The sequence below is a fragment of the Opisthorchis viverrini genome (assembly GCF_000715545.1).
Source record: "Opisthorchis viverrini unplaced genomic scaffold opera_v5_90, whole genome shotgun sequence".
In the NCBI taxonomy this organism is placed as follows: domain Eukaryota; kingdom Metazoa; phylum Platyhelminthes; class Trematoda; order Opisthorchiida; family Opisthorchiidae; genus Opisthorchis; species Opisthorchis viverrini.
Window position 1 is genome coordinate 765,035 of NW_008751743.1, and position 8,424 is coordinate 773,458.

Genomic DNA, 8,424 nt, shown 5'->3' on the forward strand with positions numbered 1-8,424 from the left:
TGAAAGGATGAATGATGTGGAACTCTCCAGACTGAAAAATAAACGTGAAGTTAGTTAGCACTTTGCAAGCGAGGTATTCTCGATTGTTGGTATTGTACTCCTCTATTTCATCCATACTCATCGGACCAAAAGCACTCAGTCCTTCCAGGAATATTATTTATTGTTGCTGTTATTAGCAGTACTTTGTTTTTGTCCGTTTTTGGAGCGATATGCATTGGACAGAGCATAGACTGATGTGTGACGGTTTTCTATCCCCACCTGAACATCAGGTTGTCTGCGTTGTTTGTGCACCAGTGGGCCTGGATTCTGTGCGAATTCAGTATGTAAGCCATTCAGTGTTAACAAATGTTTCATCAGGAATTGACATAGGGTCAGCTGTCAGTGAGTTTGGACAGTGGGGTTATTGCTCGTATTTACAACCGCATATTGAAACGTTAGTAGTATGCACAAGTATTGTTGGTGCTCTCTTAAAAAAAGGCCACACTCAGCCATACATTTGGACCGTCAAAACAGCAGAAAGATTGTGTCCTTGTCATCTTGAAAGGCTGGTGTTTGATTCTGACTTCATACATCACATCATATTTTGTATTAAATTTCACCTTCAACGAAGTGGAGAGGTTCTTGTTTCGGAAGCGGTTCTTCTCATGATATTCTACTGCTGCATGGGTAGCAGTGTTCACCTAGTCACAAAATTTGTGGTGTGCACGATAGAGTCCCTGTTGTTGGGCCGCTTTATTTATCAAACAGTTTTTCTCAAGTCAGGCAAATGGCTGAGCAACATTTCACCGGTGCACGAGAGCATTTTACCTCTTTTAACTTAAAAACTTGTCCCAATGTGCTTTTTAGGAGATCGGAGCCATTTGAGCAAAATCTTTGATGTGGTTCGAACGGTCGACTGGTGCGTTGTGCGGATTCGGTGAAGAAAATTCCTTCCACTAAATGAAGTAGCATGCAAAGATTACACGCCTGTCCTTCCAGTAAACTTCTTTAATTTGCAACACCACAGGTGCGGCTTGAGGAACTCACTTTCCCCGACACGAGTAAGAGCGTAAGGTTACTCTGCCTTGGCCTCCAGCCAACCTGTTAACTGAGGAATTAAAACCCTCCTTTGAACGTACGCAGTGAACACAAACGGATGAGATATGCATTTTCTGTCAACCCCAGGCAATTTTGAATGTACAGATCGAGTGTAGCTGCCTCCTGAAAGCTGAACACACCCCGAGAACTCACAGAGGTGAAGCAACGGAATCATTCAACGGTCGTGGATGCCGTTAACAGCCATAAAGGCAGTTAGACGAACCTCTACTCATCAAACTGAGTAGAACTTCTTTTCCCACATAACACTGACGGAATCCGTAACCGGTAGAAAGATAGCCGTGTTGGGCTCGTTCGCTTGATTCTGTCCCAGAATAAGAGAGGACATTCATTTTGCCCTACTGGCCTCCTGCAGACTACCTCGGAGAGACAAGTGGTAGCCTTCTGCTTAACTGTGCTCACTTTATTTTGGATCACAAATAAAACCCATTTCATATTAAGAGTCCGGTGCCCCGTATGGTGTATTTTTACCGCGTATTTGGCAGAGGTCTTGTATTGTATTGTATTGTATTGTATTGTATTGTATTGTATTGTATAGTAAACAGTTTCACTTTCAATAAAGTCGTTTCCTTCCTAAGTACAAAAAGGACTCATTTCCGACATATAAATCTAGAGGATTTCGTCCAAGGACTCGTCTATGCCTAGTTTTAGAAGCATTGTAAAATCTTTGCACTTTGTTTGGAAATTTATTTTCCGATGTGCTAGTTTAGTAAACTCCCAGGTAAAACAGAGACTTCAACCGATTTCCCACTTGTTTTTTACCGACGATGTAAACGGAAACGTTCAATTCTTGCCTGCCCTAGTGGTCAACCATGTTGCATAGAACCTTCTAAGCCGATTAGCTTATCGGTTTCTAATTACCCAGTGACACTTAAACATTTCAAAATGTTGGCAGCTTGGGTGTGTTCACTGGTGTTTAATCAGATGGCCGTTGATCTGTTGGTCGACATTGGCAATAAGCTTATCCCCATTTGCGATGACTTTTCGGCAGGAACGACACGTTTTCAGCTTATTTCCAGGCCAGGCGAACAGATCAACGGCCATATGATCAAAAGCACAACTCTTCAAATGTCCCATGACCAAAAATTCTGATTTTACACATGCGGAAGCATCAACCAGACAAGTAAGACGGTGCTTTAGGGAGTAATTTCCAGTGGTGGCTTCTCAAATAGCTTATTACCATCAACAGTCGTACTAAGCGCGCAGTACCAAGTGACGATGCTAAACTACAGGGCCGACGTTTATGGAAGATTACACAGGCTTTGGATAGAAGAAACGAATATTCGGTGTATTCGTTACTTCCAACTCGGTAATGCCACGAAATTATTCTCTTCTCCTGAATATTGGTAATGAACCACTCTGGTGAGTGACATTTTCGTCACCTCAAAAACATATCTCAATAATTTCACCTATTCATGTCAATAGTGATTAATTGTTTCTGATTGAAAAATGTTGGGATAAAGTCATGTCAATAGTGACTAATTGTTTCTGACTGAAAAATGTTGGGATAAAGTCTCCACCAGGTTGACAAATAACAGTGTCGTTTTATTCACGGTCACAGACTTTACGAGCCTGAGAATATCCAGTGTGTTCAGCTTGAAGTTTTGGGGGCTTCTGCTCGTTTTTAGACGATCCGCGTATGTGTTGATAATGTGATGGTAGGTGGAACGGAGTTAGTTTCAACTGTCCCGACTATCTGCTGCTCACACAACCACGTCGAATAGCCAGGCAACACGTTTATTATTAACATTATTACTACTGTTATTATTCGCTAGGGTTCCCTAAAGATCGATCTAAGTTAACCTCCATTCCGACATTGTATACCTTGAGAACATGAGACCAATCAACCTATCTGCTAGGTAAAGTTTATGCTTTTTTCAGCCATATGCCTAGATCGATGGTATTCTACGAAATAACGTGATATTTGTTTATTCGATTTCCGGATCGCTATGTGATCCAAGCACTACTGCACTCAGCAGAACTGCCTAATTCTTCCGCAAATTCAACAGAAGATGAAGGTGGGAAGGTTGCCGAAAGGCAGACGGTGTTTTGTTGTGACCGATTCTTTCTCCATCCTTGATGCCATTCTGTCCCTATGGTCATACAGAAGGGCGTAGGACTACGAAAAATTAATTATTCACATGCTCGACTATAACTCTGATCACACACCAATGGGCTTGGGTGGCGCTCTAATTTTTCAACAATCCATTTCCGACTACTCTTTGTTTCGTATGGTATTGTGATTCACCCAAAAATTCAATGGGTGTACCTCGTCAGTACCTGAAGTGTTAGACAAAACCAAATCGGTCCGGGTCTAAATCTTGATGCAATACGTGGAAACAAACATCGTCTGTGCAAAAAAATCGAAAAACTACAACGGACAGGTGTCTGCCAACAAATAAGTCGTCAATAAAGGAGGAAAACAGCAACGGATCACGTGAATTGAGGGTCAGTGACCTCAGCCGTACAGTTAACTGTGCGACACATACCTAACAGGCTGAGGGTTCGAAACCCAGTGGTATTGATAAAGATTCAACGATCGTACTGTTCCTTTCTGTTGTTATCAACATAGAGTATGCCTGAATCTCTAGACAGTTACGTACAATTTCCTGAACAAATTCAATAAACACCGCAGTAGATGGTTGACAAAATGCCAACAGCTTCCTAACTAGTCGAAATTTTGAGGTGAGCCACTAACTGGAAAGCCGACTGAACTCAATCATATGAAATCAAAAGTTGACACGTTATGCAAACTCTATGACACTTTCAACAAATCAGGTGCAATTACAACATGGAGCCGATATAGAATTTAAGCACGCGTTCCATGTGATTAGGAATACCCCAAATTCTCATCCCATTCGTGAGTGCACATGCGAAACACATGAACAAGCGCAAAAGTATCTAGCTACTTTGGCTGACATATGCAAATAGGAAAATGGACTACACGTGTCAAGTGAAGGCACTGTCTCGGCAAGCATGCACAAAGGTGTCCATTCTCCGACATGATTCTCACCAACTGAGTGCGTTTAGGTTGCACCACTTTCCCTCAAATCCCCGGCTGTAAACATTAAGGAATCTTATTCACTGTTCCACTTTGAAGGGCATACGTCCAATGTAATGACCAGTGCAAGTGAAACCTAAGACACAAATTGACTGTAGGCAACTGCGTGCATTGGGATAGTATGACGAAATACAATAACAATACATACAATAACAGCAAGTAGTTAGAGACCGTGAATTAATTTATGGATAAGCAAACCTGTGAATTATGGGCTGATTGACGTTGTACCCATTGATATCGAACGATTTTCGTGAAAACTGCATTAAACCGGTCGGAGAAACAGAGAAACATAAGCTCCTGTGTGAGACCCAGTAGAGATAAGACGGAAAAGTAACAAAATAACCTGAAGGTCATTCGTGTAGCCCTCAAAGCCAGTGTGAACGACGAATTGCTCGCCATAGCAACTGGAGAAGACAATTATTCGTGAGTTCCCTTTGTTCGCAAACCCAAACTCTTGACTGTATTGTAAAGATACTACGAATTATATGATGCTCAGTTGTGTTTATGTTGGTTGGCGCTGAACGATCCGCCACATTCAAAATAAGGTGACTTCGGAGAGCGAAAACATGAAATTGGGCAGCTACAAATAACTATCTGACGCTACTGGAGCTTTTCTTCCTATATATATACATAAACTATTGGACGCTTACACCACCTGCACACTGAAGCCACTTGGCTATAAATGTCGAGATATGGAGTTTGCTCTTAAGCGGATCTACTGCATGTAGCATGGGCCCTTGTGTAAGGTCCGGAGCCACGAAATTCAGCCTTACTTGTCTGCTCCCACGTACCTTTCAGAACCACTACTTTTGTCTCTTTGGTTTACAGTTATCTCACCTAATGATGTCAACAGAGAACTGTTGTAACTGAAAACTAGAAAAATATTACGGTCGTGTATGCTTTAAAAATGTTCAACTCCCTAATACTCACTCTCGCCAATTTTTCCCAATTAGTCACGTCCGTAAACTACTTGTCTCCTCGCCAACATGACCTCGAAAACCGGCCAATAGTTTGTTGTATGCTACACCGCTCCAGAGGTGGATGCAAAAAGCGGAACAGATAAAATACTAGACCGATCACCTCTGTTTTGGCGGTGGGGGGGGGTTAAATGGGGCTTGATCAAGAGCCGGTCCTCTTTAGATGTTCCAACTTGACTGTTTGAAATCACCGATATATCACAAAGCCGAACAGCCACTCGTGGCCGAAAGTTTAAGTGTACAAACTACTAGCCGAAAGGTCGCAGGTTCGAGGCACACTGGAGTTTCTTGAGATGTGCACCGATGGTTCCCAATAATGGAGAAACAGCTGTACAGTGCTTCTCAGCTTTTAGACATAGATTCGCTTCACTTAAAGGACGAAATCTCAATTAAAAATACTTAAGTTTCCTCTCGCTGGTAAGTATCTGTAAGAGGGAAGATAATTTCAGAAGGCGAGCGAAACTTGCCTGGGTCGCCACTCAAGGAACCAGTCAATACGTGACCACTTGATGGGGATTCCGTGAGTGAAGGACGCGTGGTGCCAATTCATAAGTGCGAGTTACTCACACTGCTAAGCAGCCGCTCGTAGCCGCACTGTTGAGCAGTCGAACTATTAGCCAGAAGGTTGCGACTACAGATTTGTGAGATGCGCACTAGGGATAAAATAACTGAGCAGTAATCCTCGGTTTTGGGGTAGAGATTAGTTTCAATTCGAGGACGAAATCTCCGTTGCATATTAATTTCAGTCTTCTTCGTGGCTGTAATAATTCTACGTTGTGGATTCCAGATAGTAATCAAACCACCCTCATATCTTGTTTTGTCAATTACTCAGGTGTGATATTAGCCGAACCCACCATGTCGAATCGGTCATGAGTAGGGTGAAGTGAATTTCCTTCTATTATTCAAGTTTTAAAAGTATGTCCATTGCATCTCAGTCCACTAGTAAGCGTGTTATCAACTGCATTCTTCCAGCTAGGACCCACTTATCTGGCCTCAGAAATAACATCCTGTGCTGAATAACTCAAAAGCACCAAAAACTTCCTCGAAACCATTTCGATGAATACCTATAAAACGTGTCTGCTGAAAGCAAGTCAATAGATCACGCTTCTGAGAGTGATTTCGCTGCTCAACGTTTCGTTCACCTAAGGCAACCTTCATCAGGAGCCAGATAGTGAGAATCGCACTGACAGGAGGATACATTTCAATTCGTGCACATTCTGCGGGCTAGCGCGGTCAGTCAGGTACATGCTGTGTCATGTGAGCTACGCTGAGGCTGAGGACTTACATTTGTATGTTCCTGTTTCCACTGTTTTCAGTCTTGCTCACATGACAGAAGGACCTTGACCATCATTTCAGTTGACAGAGGCGGGTTGACCACGTACTGTTAGGGCTTTTGTACAGCGACGTTATGTATATCCTGGCGATTCGGTATGGTGTATTTTGGTTTCAACGTAGAATCTGGTGTACTTGTCAATTCTTCTAGGTTGTAGAGCCGGACAGGCTTCTGGGGATGGTAAACAAGATTGCCGGAGATGACTGAAACTTTGAGTAATAAGATATCACTCAAAAGGGTTGCGTTCCTTTCGGGATTATTTCGGCAAAAACAACGCTTGAACTTTTTGACCATTTTTGTGCCGGACACCTCAGAATGTATGTTGATGCACTTTCATTCACATTCTGGAGTAGCTACGCAACACGCTTTTGAAGTACCAACTTTCGAATGCTAGTGAAAATGCTCTATCAGTCATCGAGTTTTACGGGTTATGAAGCGGACTACCGTAAAGACCATCAGCTCACCAATTGAATTCCTTCACAAGACCGGACGGAAGCCAACTCTCATTAAAGTGTTATCATTATTGTCCTGTACAAACACTTAAACCTCCTGCCTGCTCTCAGTGCTGAGTGATAATATATAATAGGTGAATCGGGAACCGTTCCCAACACGATGATGGTCACCAGAAGAATCCCGTGTTCTGCAAACGCGCCACAGAAAGTGGGCTATATTGCAGGATAAACGAATCTCAAAGCTAGAGCATGTAAAAATACAAGAATTTTAGTTTTTTATCCTCTGAAATAACAGCACAAAGCAACTTATTCATGCACGACAAGTATGAGGCTTCGTAGAAATAAAACACGGTGTGATGGTGGTCATTGGACGTTGGAATCGCGACCATTCGTGCAAAAAGCAGGGAGGTGATTCGAGTTTGCTCCAAGCGTCTTTCCGTTCATGCCACGTGCACTCAAAATTTACTTCAGGAAACACGATACGAACTGAAACGGACAGAGTCTTCTACTGGTAATGCTACAGTGTGGTGAATACTTTGACTCGGCTCTCCCAGAAGAGGCTAGGCACATGCTCTTGTCACCCTTATTCGTGTACGGGACAAACGCTGCCTAGCTGTTGACCCAGACACGTAAATTGATCAGCGCTATTACAAGTGCAGAGTCAGCACACTTGAGGGCAATGTGCGTTACGTAATACAGCACGTTTGCAGGCTTTCAAAATTCGCAGGTATAGAGGGTGCGGTTTTGAACCAGGGCGCCAGCGCTCTTCCTACAGCATCTCGTTATGGCATTGAACGTACCTCTAACATTCTTGTTCACACAATCGTTGTGCACTGGTAATGTACCTCATGATTGAATGTCGACTACTGTCAACATTTTACAAAAATAGTGACAGTCATTATTTATTCATCTGTGGACCGGTAAGCTTAACATCGGTGAGTGTCATTCTGTGGTGAACATTGACTCTATTCTATTCATTCTGTTCAATGTATTTTTATATGCCTTTGTTTTACGATGCGATGGATGGTACGCCCGCGATATTCGAGAATATATGATATTCATTCGTCCATATTCGGACTTCTATACTACGCGTACATTCTGTAGTTAAGATACCTACCACTATTCTAATTATCACATTTGGCGTCGCCATCCGGAATTTTTTTCTCTTCATCACAATGTTATCTGAATTGGAATCGCTCAGTGTAAATTCAACTGCACGGGAGGTGGAGGATTATTTGGAACGCTTCAGCATTTGGTGTCCTACCAAATCGGATCTGGATGATAAAAAGAAGACAGCTTATTTCCTGCACTACATTGGGAAGGATTGGTAATTGATCAGGTGGCTGTTGACCCGTTCGCCGAGCTTCGCAATTGATTTGCAAACGTTTCGTCACCATTCGAGGAGACATCTTCAGTGCGCTGTTGGTTGGGTAGTTCCTCTCTTCGTGCCTGCGTTTATATAGTCTACAAAGAGCAGCCTTTGCGCTGTAACCTGGATTCTGATTG